Below are 10,542 nucleotides of genomic sequence, written 5' to 3'. Positions count from 1 at the left end.
CTTCGTAGCAGTGCCCACCTCTTTTCGGCTAGGCTCCCAGGTACTTTGTATTTGAGTATATTTTCCTTCAATAATTCTGCCAAGTTCAACGAATTTTCTGGCAATAGAAGCTGGAAAAGTATATGTAAGATCTCTATAGCACTTTTCAGAGTATTTTGGCACATACTGACTATATAATGGAAATTACAGTGACATTTATTCCATAGCATTATTTAAGTAAAGTAATAGCGTATAGCACATACAAAACAACCCATAATGTGCGTTACTGCTGACATCGTCGATGTCATGGGAAGTATCACCATGATCCTGTATGTATTTTAGATGAGGAAACCAGCCGGAGAGGTGAAGCAAGGGCTTAAGGACGTCAATCTGATAACCTCAGCTCACTTGACCTCAAATTCTAAACTTCTGGTACTGCACCATATTGACCCTTTCCTGTTGGACATGTTCTTTCTGACAGTACTGCAGGCAGTTCTAGACCTGCTACTCTGTCTCTGTCAAACATTACTTTCCTATTTCCCCACTCGTCAAAGCTCTCCAAGGAATTCCTGGACTTTAGTGTGATGATTGGGTTGGAATGAACAGGGACCGTAATAAAGTTAGGCCACCAGAACAAGAGCTGCAAGGTAAACCAGGACTCCAGTAGGAGGGTTAGAAGCTTCGGTGTCTTCTGATTTTGCCGCGCGGCTTTGCCGTTGCCCTGGAGGCTCGGGAGTGTGGAAAAACGCGTAACGCCCAAAGGACTACATTTCCCAGAAGTCCACACGCCGCGCACCACGTGACCGCTAGCTGGAGCGCGCCGGGCCCTTCGGTCCCCAGAGGCGTTCTCGGCTGCTTCCCACTTCTTTCCCCGCCTCTGGGCCTCCGCACTGACGCTGCTCGGGCGGGAGCGGAGCCGTAGCAGGATCCGGAGCCAGGGCCAGAGCCGGAGCCGCGGAGACGTGGAAACATGGAGGCCTGAACCACCGTGCGCCACCCCGGCTGCGGCGGCGACCGAAGCTTGTCCTGTCCCTTCTGCCACCCACTTGTCTGTCTGTGAGCTGGAAGCCGATCTCCCCGTTGGCTGGGACAGGTGGGCTGTGGCGCCGCCCCTGGCAACGCGGCCCTGGAAGCCCCAACTGGGGCCTGCACCCCTTGCCAGAGCAGGTTTGGGGACACCCTTTCCATCTCCGGGAAGGGCAGGGGAGAAGGGTCCTTCTGCCGGGGGTTGGGGAACGGAGACACCCTGGAGGGCTGTGCCTGAGCCGCGAGAGCTGCCCATAACTCCCCTTCCCCCAATTCTAGGTTCAGTTCTGGCACTTCGAGTCCAGAAGTGAGGGGGTGTGTTAATCAGAGTGAGAGGGGCCTCTGTCCGAGTCTGGGGCTAGGAGTTGGGGAGGGGGGTTACCAAAGATCAAGTCGATGCTTTGGGAGATGGGGTTGAAGTGACAAATGGGCGTGTGATGGGCAGGGCGAGCAGTTTTTTTTTTTTTTTTTGACATACACATTTTAATGGTAATTTACATACCATAAAATTCATCCTTTAAAAGTATAGTTAAAGTGTAACTCAGTGTTTTTTTTTTTTTTTTTAAGCATATTTACAGGGCTGTTCAACTATCTAATTTCAGAACATTTTCATCATCCAAAAAAAGAAACCCGTACCCATTAGCAGTCCCTCCATATTCTCCTCTCCTCCACTCCCTGACAACTAGCAATTGTGTTTCAACAGAAAGGTGAGAGGGAGGGAAGTTAGCCCAGGTGTTTGGGAACTGGGCACAGTAGTGGGTGAATAAAGCTGATAAGATGAAAGTACTGAAATGTAGAGAAGCTGTGAGAGGATTGTAATAGGGTCAGCAAGGTAGTATCCAGGATAGACTTGGGGGCAGATTGGGTGGGATCCTGTAATGAGAAGAGGTAAGGTGCTGTACTGAAAGATACTGGGGTTTGAGGGCAGTGGAGAGGGACCCTGCCCTTGGGGCAGATGAATTGAAGGCTCAAGAGAGGAACTGGCTGTGGAATTGAAGAGGATCTATAGGAATAAGTGATTGATTGCTGCTGAGCATATGAAATTTATGAATAATGTAGATTTCTAGAATGCTGACTCTGCTTTGTAGTGTTTATCTTAGATAATTGTCTCCACAACTTGGCCTGGGGAATTGTAAATTCTCATCCTGCAGATGAAGAAACAGTCTTTTAATGGTTAGGTGACTTCCTGAAACTCATCAGGTTAGTAAATAGGGAAAAATGAGTGGAGATTAGAGAATAATTGATGCACTTGGCTTAAGTGGCAGACCATTGAGGTCGGACAAGGTTACAAGAAGGTGTTTCAATTGTTAAATACACTAAAAAATCTATATTAGTATGATAGGCCAAGGACTTTGTTTTTGTACTTTATAAATATGGAAAATTTCACACAATGGGGTCATATGGTAAACCCCTTTGTACCTTCTCCAGCTCTAACAGTAACTCGGGTTAATTTAGTTTCGTCTATGGCTCCACCCAGTCCTATTCTCACTCCATTTCATTTGTAAATATTTGCGTATATTGTCTATAGAAGATTGAGTCCCTCTCTTTTTCTTTTCTGCCACGCCCACAGCCTGGGGAAGTTCCTGGATCAGAGATGGAACCTGTGCCATAGCAGCAACCCAAGTTGCTGCAGTGACGCCAGACCCTAAACTAGCCGCACCACCAGGGAATTCTGAGTCATCCTCTTTTTAATATACCCGAAATATAATGATCGCACCTAAAAAATTAATAAGATCTTAATATGTAGAAGTACTTTTTAAAAAAATGTGGTACTCATTTGATATAAAGGGAATAAACAGCGCAAACACTTTAATGTTTGATTCTCTGAAAAATACAGTATTAATTGTTGCCTAATATTTCCAGTCAATCTTGCCTTCCTGATGGTTTCTTTTTCTTGGTTAGTATAGTTCATCCTTTTACAGAAAGTTTTAGGAATTGTCACTTTGGCTGGCTCTTTAATGGATGGAGTTTTGTGAAGGCAGGAGGAAAACAGAAGTGAAATTTCCACAGAATGCACAAATAGCTATTATATTTCATAGTGCTCTGAATATTTGGGCAGTTTGATTATGCTTTTCTTCTTTAGATGATTGTTAGAAGTTAGTTAATGTGTATGTATTCGTCTTCTGATTACTCTAAAATTATCACAGATATAGTGGCTTAAGACAATACAAGTTTAAACTTTAAGTTTATAAATTTAAACTTATACACTATAGAAAGTAAAACTTAAATTTATTAAATATAAACTTAGAAGTTTATAAATTAAAACTTTTTAAATTTTAAATTTTAAGTTTTGTATTTTAGAACTATGAAATGATTTTCACTGGGCTAAAATCAGTGTTTCAGTCCTATGTTTCTTTTTGGAAGTGTCTTGGGGAGAATCTGTTTCCTTGCCTCTTCCACCTTCTAGGGGCTGCCACACTCCTCGGCTTGTGATCCGCTCCTCCATCTTCTAAGCCAGCAGCGTTGAATCTCTCTGACCGTTCTTTTTAGTCAGCCTGACCACAGCTGGGAAAGAAGGGGTCTCTGCTTTTAAGGACCCATGTGATTAGATCAGGTCCACCTGAGTAATTCAAGGTACTTCCCACCTCAAGGTCCTTAACTTAGTTACACCTGCCAAGTTCCTTTTGTCACAGGTTCCGTAGATTAGGATGTGGATATCTTTGGGATCGTTCTGCCTACCACAGCATTTTGAGATATTTTGTTGAGACCTGAGAAAATTGGTGATTTTGTTTGCCACTTACAAATGCAGTGTGTCATCTTTCACTTTGTAGACAATGGGAATGGTTACTGCTAGAACTGTTCCAGTGACTATAAACAAACATATGGGGAATTCCCTTGTGGTGCAGCGGGTGAAGGATCTGGGATTGTCACTGCAGCAGCTTGGGTCCATGCTGTGTTGTGGGTTTGATCCTTGGCTTGGGAACTTCCGTGTGCTGAGGGGGTGGCGAAAAACAAAAACATGGAAAATACCTGTGACACCTGTAGGCTAGGTTTTGGTAAAATGAGACCTTTAAATACGAGTAAGTAAAAAAGGAAAGTAATAACATGTGAAGTTTTTCTATGTTTTGTTTTAGTGTTTTTGTATTCATGTTTTTTAGGTAATGTATGCTTTTTTTTTTTTTTTTTTTTTGCTTTTTAGGGCTGCACCTGCATCATGTGGAAGTTCCCAGCCTAGGGGTTGAATTGGAGTTTCAGCTGCTGTCCTACAAGGCCAAAGCCACACCAGATCTGAGCCTCATCTGAGACCTATACCACAGCTCATGGCAACGCCAGATCCTTAACCTACTGAGTGAGGCCAGGGATTGAACCAGCATCTTCATGAATACTAGTTGGGTGCATAGCCCAATGAGCCACAACGGGAACTCAGTATTGTATACTTGTAATCACAGTGTATATAATGCTGACCCACTACTTGAAGTCACAGAGCAGTCTGGGGCTATGATGGTGTGCATGCCCAGTGGGTGACAGAGGCACCTCTAATTCACCAGAAAGACTCAAAGTGAGAGAAAATTTTCAGGAAGAATGAGTGTCTGTGAGACTTGGGCTTGAATTCTCTTCTAGAATTTCCATCTTGGGACCCAGCTAGGCATGGTTGAGTGCTGTGGGCCGGAAAAGCAGAAGGGCAAGATGGCTGTTGCCATCCCTTTCCAGGATGGAGAGAAGACTCTGCATCTTAGAGTGGAAAGAATTTTAGGAAGTCCTATAATTGGGTATCTTGCTTCCTTAGAGGGTTCCACTTTCCAGCTTCCTCTCAAGGTCCTGACTGTCTCCAGGCATGAAGGTGCTGGCTCTCTGATGGTGGTGTGTTTTCTTGAACCGCTGACAGTAGGTGTAGTGGGAATTGTTAAACATCTGTGCCTATCTTTAAGCTTATTTTCCTTAGTGAGGTTCTTAGTTGAGCTTAATGCTCTGAACTGCTACTTAAAAACTGCTTGCACTTTTTTTTTTTTTTTTTTTTTTTTTTTTGTCTTTTTGCCTTTTCTAGGGCCGCTCCCATGGCATATAGAGGTTCCCCGGCTAGGGGTCGAATCGGAGCTGTAGCTGCCAGCCTACGCCACAACCAGAGCAACGTGGGATCCGAGCAGTGTCTGCGACCTACACCACAGCTCACAGCAACGCCGGATCCTTAACCTGCCGAGCAAGGTCAGGGATCGAACCTGAAGCCTCATGGTTCCTAGTCAGATTCGTTAACCACTGTGCCACAACGGGAACTCCTAAAAACTTTTAAATTATCCTTATGTTTATCTCTTTCTAGACAAAGTAATCTATTGGGGTTGAGAACAGTTTTACAACTAGCTCTTATTCACGAGAAGCTTTTTAAAATTCCATTCCTTTAAGGACATTTGGTAGTGCTTTTTGATGTCTTCTTAAGTTTTTGTCATGTCCTTTAAAAATGCAGATACCAGGTGAGGAGTGGGGGTAGGTGAAATGGATGAAGGTAGTCAAAAGGCACAAACTTCCAGTAATAAGATAAATAAATCCTGGGGATGTCATGTACAGCATGGAGACTGTATGTTTGAAAGTTGCTAAGAGTGGATCTTAGAAGTTCTCAACACAAGAAAAATTAACTATGTGTGCTGATGGATGTTAACTAGACTGTGACAATCAAGTTGCATTAATCATTGTGTTATATATACCTGCAACTAATATTAATGTCAATTATCTCAATTTAGAAAAGCAGACACCACAAGTGGCTGTAACTCTCCAATAAGGACATTAGAAGAATTAAAAGCAGTTTTTTGTATGTCATATGATGATAATAAATTTCTTTTTTATTATTTTTTGGCCACTCCTGTGGAATGCGGAAGTTCCCCTGGCTGGGGATTAAACCTGTGCCACAGAACTGACAATGCTGGATCCCTAATCCTCTAAATTTCTTTTGTAGATGAAGTCAATCACTGAACCTTGACAGTTCTTTAAGAAGGTCTCTTGCAACCTTCTTAGAATACATACATTCAAAGCCTCTTGTGTCCGTTAAGATTAGCTTTGGCTCTGAGTAGCATAAAAACACTAGCTTAAATGTGTTACTAGTTTGTTTCTCATGTAAAAGAAGTCCAGAGGTAGACAGTTCAGGGCTAGTATGGTGGCTCCACTGTCATTAAGGATCCAGATTCTTTTCTAGCTTCTAACTCTGTCACCCTCGGGTGTGGCCCTTGACTTCTGGGTCCAGATGGTAATTATGTCATACACTCAGATAAATGGTCTGGCACTCACAGACAAGAGTCACTCACAAGACAGTTCTGGACTAGACATAGATAAATTGAAATCGTCATTGTATAGAGGAAGACTGATGGGGGATGCCTGTGATTTTATGGTTCTAGTGGGCACAGTAGAAGACATGCCCTTTAGTAAGTCTCCCCATCAGGCATTGGCTTGTTTTCTGGCCTTTTTTGCTTCCTTCTGTACTCCAGATTTGTTGAGCTGCTGTCACTTTCTTGAATGGGCCCTGCCTGTTTTCCTAATCCTAGGCCTACATATATGCCTTTTTCTTTACTTTGAACATTTTCTGAACTCCACACCCAACCTGGACCATCTTTCAGGTCTTACTTATATTTAGGGCATGACCTCTGGAAAACTTTCACTGAGTTTTGAGTAGTTGCCATATTATAATTTCATGTTGCTTTATCTATATCTCTTACTCAACTGTAAATAAATTCCATCTTTTGCAATTTTAACGTTGGCTCATAGCATTGTACTGGCTACAGAGTGGGCACTCAGGAAATATTGACAGAGTCCTTGTCCTTACGTAACCAGTGTGATGTAGCTTGGGTATTGCTAGTTTGTTTTTTCAAGCCTGCACTATTCTTTGATATTTGCACATTGAGTTGTTTATATGAATCAATGACTGTGCAGTAGTAAAGCACATTCTCTCCAATCTATTTAAAAGTTAATATTTTTACTTAAAAGTAATCCTTGCCAACTGTTAGAAAAGATAATGAATTATTTATAATATAAAAAATTCAGTAGTACCCTACCTTAGTTATCCTTTTCAGCTGGTTCCCAGATATAATCTCTTTTATTTATTTGTTTTGGCCCTACCCATGGCAAATGGAGTTCCTGGGCCAGGGATTGAATCAGAGTCGCAGCTGTGATCTATGTCACAGCTAGGGCAGTGTTGGATCCTTTTAACCCATTGTGCCGGGCTGGGGGTCAAACTTGAGCTGCTGCAGAGACAACACTGGATCCTTAACCCGCTGGGCCACAGCAGGAACTCCCAGAGATAACCTCTTTTAACTGTGTTTATAAATAATGTCTAAATGTCTATTTTCCACATTGCTGTGGCTGTGGGGTAGGCTGGCAGTTGCAGCTTGGATTCCATCCCTAGTCTGGGAACTTCCATATGCCATAGGTTGAGTCCTAAAAAAGCAAAAAAAAAAAAAAAAAAAAAAGGCTATTTTGTGACTTACCAGGTTTAAGTAATACTTACTGTCTCCTATTATGGTAGATAAGGTCTTCCTCCTCCTCCCTCTCTCCCAGTCCTTCCAATACAGATACTTAAGAATTCTTAGTTTGTTTAGTGTTCAGTTTGCATTATTATCATGACTGCATAAATATCACTGCTGAGCTGAGTAGTTTACCTTGTTTCCCTGCCCCTCAATGCTATTGCTTATTTTTCCATGAATATATTGCTGATTTTTACCAAATACTTTGAAAGACCTGTGGGGATTGGAACCCAGGAAACTGATGCAAGATGTTACCCTGGCTACTGCTGTTACTGTGAGCAGTGAGTTGGGTTTTTTTTTGTTTTGTTTTGTTTTTCCCCTTGCCGTCTCAGAGGCTTTATTGTCTTTGTTACTGCACAGGTAAAGTACAATCTCAGACCTTCACAGTTCCCAGCTTGACAGTGTCTTGACCTAACTTTGTTTTGTTTGGGACTCTTATTACTAATCTATTAAGACCTTCTAAATGGTCTTATTTTCTGTCTCTTGCCTTCCATCTCTTTGTCTTCTTGCTCTTTATTATGGGATTTTCCTTGACCTTGTCTTTTCTCTGTTGTTTTCATTTAAAAAAATTTTTTAATTTTTTATTTATTTTTCTTGCTTTTTAGGCCACACCCACAGTATATGGAGGTTCCCAGGCTAGGGGTCTAATCGGAGCTACAGCTCCTGGCCTGCCCCACAGCCACAGCAGTGCAGGATCTGAGCCCCACCCATCCGAGACCTACACTACAGCTTACAGCAATGCAGAATCCCGCACCCACTGAGTGAGGCCAGTGGCTGAACCCATGTCTTCATGGATACTAGTCAGATTCATTTCTGCTGTGCCACAATGGGAACTCCTGTTGAATTTTTAAATCAGTTTTAAATTTGAAGTGTCTTTTCTTGTTCTTTAATTATTTCCTTTTTTTTATGATATCTTGTTCTTAGTTCATGGAATTTTTTTTTATTGATGAAATTAAAAATATAATACTAATAATGGTTGAGAATTTTTTTTGTAATAAAGGTTTGCTAATGGGAAGAATGAAATCGCTCTTTTGGAGAAGGGATAGCATTTTACTTAATTGGAGTTTAAAGTTGCTGTTCTCTATCATTAAAATTAATTACACATGTTCATATTGAATGCTGATTTCTATTGAGATTTTATGTATTTCATCTTTGAATATATCTTTTTGCTCAGTTAACTATTGCCAAATACTGGTAACGGTCTGTGAACATATGGTTTTTAAATTTTTAAAATTTTTATTAAGGTATAGTTGATTTGAATGCTCTGCTCTGAACATATGGTTTTCATGGAGCGTATTTATTGCTTGGACAGCATCTGTAGACTTCTGTTAGATTCATTTCTTGATATTTACCTTTTAGCAAATCCTTTACTAACTGATCACTTCTAATTGGGGGTTATGTAGAAGCTCCTTGTCGCACAGCTAAATGATTTTTGAAGTGTAGATAGTATTTCTATACTTGCATTGAGGTCTGAAAAATGCTGCTGGAACTGTAGTTTGACTTTGGGAAATATATCTACTACATACTTGTATGGGACTGTAAATCTCAAGTCTTATTTTGATATTTAACAGCTATGGAAGTGTATAAAGCAGCTTGACATTGCCTGTGATTCATCGTCAGTTGTTCTTGAGATTACTTTACCTCCATATAAGTTTTAAACATAAGTGCTGTTGGCCTTCTAATTTTTGGTTGAATTCCTTGTGAAATCTTATCAAATCTGCAGCGAATACTAATTTCCAAAGCCACTCAGTGCTCAGTGTTCAATAACAGTGATTGATGGGGTTTGTTCAGAATTGTTGTGTGGTAGGATGAATCAGGGTATTCAACTTTTATTTCTGGGAAAAATTTTATGGAACTGACAGTTAAGTTCATAACTGTTGACACTACGGGTTCAATAACACATAACGGATTCAAATATTTTATGTAGAATACCTGCTGATAGTTCAAAGAATAATGAACAGGCTTTTATTTAAAAGTGTTTTCACAAGGTTTGTAAGCTAGTCCAGTGAAACTTTTTTTCTGCTTCACACTTGTTTTTTTACCAACATCTATTGTTATACATCTTAGCAAATTCTGCTTCAGGTTGTACTGAATTAATATTTTCTCAACTGTTTTGGAAAACATTCATGGCTATGATTGTTTTGTACAGACTGTTCTTTGAGCAGCTATTTTCACTGCAAGACAAAGATGTTTTATTTTTTATGGACACATTTCTTTTCTGTAATCAAACAATTTAACTCATGATTGGTAAATGGTTTTTCTTGCTTGGTTAACAAATGAGCTATTTCGAATCTTACTGGTTGCAGCGTCATTTTCACTTTTTATTTTTTGGAGCACAGTTTGCTTGTGATGAAATACCTTGTTTTAAATTTTTTTGTCTTTTTAGGGGTGCACCTGCGGCATATGGAGGTTCCCAGGCTAGGGGTCTAATCGGAGCTGTAGCTGCTGGCCTATGCCACAGCCACAGCAACGCCATATCCAGCCCGCCTCTGCGACCTACACCACAGCTCACAGCAATGCTGGATCCTTAACCCACTGAGCGAGGCCAGGGATTGAACCTGCAACCTCATGGTTCCTAATCGGATTCATTAACCACTGAGCCACAATGGGGGCTGCCTTGTTTTAAATTTCTAATTTTCCTGATTGTTGCTCTCATGAGTTGGGAGTGAGTGCTGTGTATGGGACATGTCAGGTTATTACCTTAGTTATATTCTTCTTACACAGGTGTGATGTTATTACATGATAAACATAATGCTTTGATATCTAATTAGACTTAAAAAAATCTACACAGAAAAAAATCATGGACATGGAGTACAGACTTGTGGTTGAAGGGGAAGGGGGAGGGAGTGGGATGGACTGGGAATTTGGGGTTAATAGATGCAAACTGTTGCCTTTGGAGTGGATAAGCAATGAGATCCTGCTGTATAGCACTGGGAACTTTATCTAGTCACTTATGATGGAGCATGATAATATGAGAAAAAGGAATGTGTATGTGTGACTGGGTCACCTTGCTGTACAGTAGAAAAGTGAATAAAAAAAAAAAAAACAGAAAAATCTACACTCCACTGTGACTTGAAAGTGTGACGTCGGGACT

At 41.0% G+C, this 10,542-nt stretch overlaps 1 protein-coding gene across 7 annotated transcripts in view; it reads left to right on the top strand.

The window, feature by feature from the left end:
- DYM (dymeclin) overlaps positions 770-10,542 on the top strand; it is a 382,159-nt gene continuing 372,386 nt past the window's right edge. For 3 of the 7 annotated variants that reach the window (XM_021092955.1, XM_021092933.1, XM_021092915.1), the window contains exon 1: positions 783-1,072. The gene's annotated coding sequence lies outside the window, so the exon portion shown is untranslated. Of the gene's footprint in view, positions 1,147-10,542 lie in introns of all 7 variants that reach the window. The other 4 variants (XM_021092922.1, XM_021092897.1, XM_021092944.1 and 1 more) reach the window with 4 other exon arrangements.

This window comes from Sus scrofa, chromosome 1 (assembly GCF_000003025.6).
Source record: "Sus scrofa isolate TJ Tabasco breed Duroc chromosome 1, Sscrofa11.1, whole genome shotgun sequence".
In the NCBI taxonomy this organism is placed as follows: Eukaryota; Metazoa; Chordata; class Mammalia; order Artiodactyla; family Suidae; genus Sus; species Sus scrofa.
The sequence above is the reverse complement of the archived record's forward strand: the minus strand, read 5'-3'. Positions and strand labels throughout refer to the sequence as shown.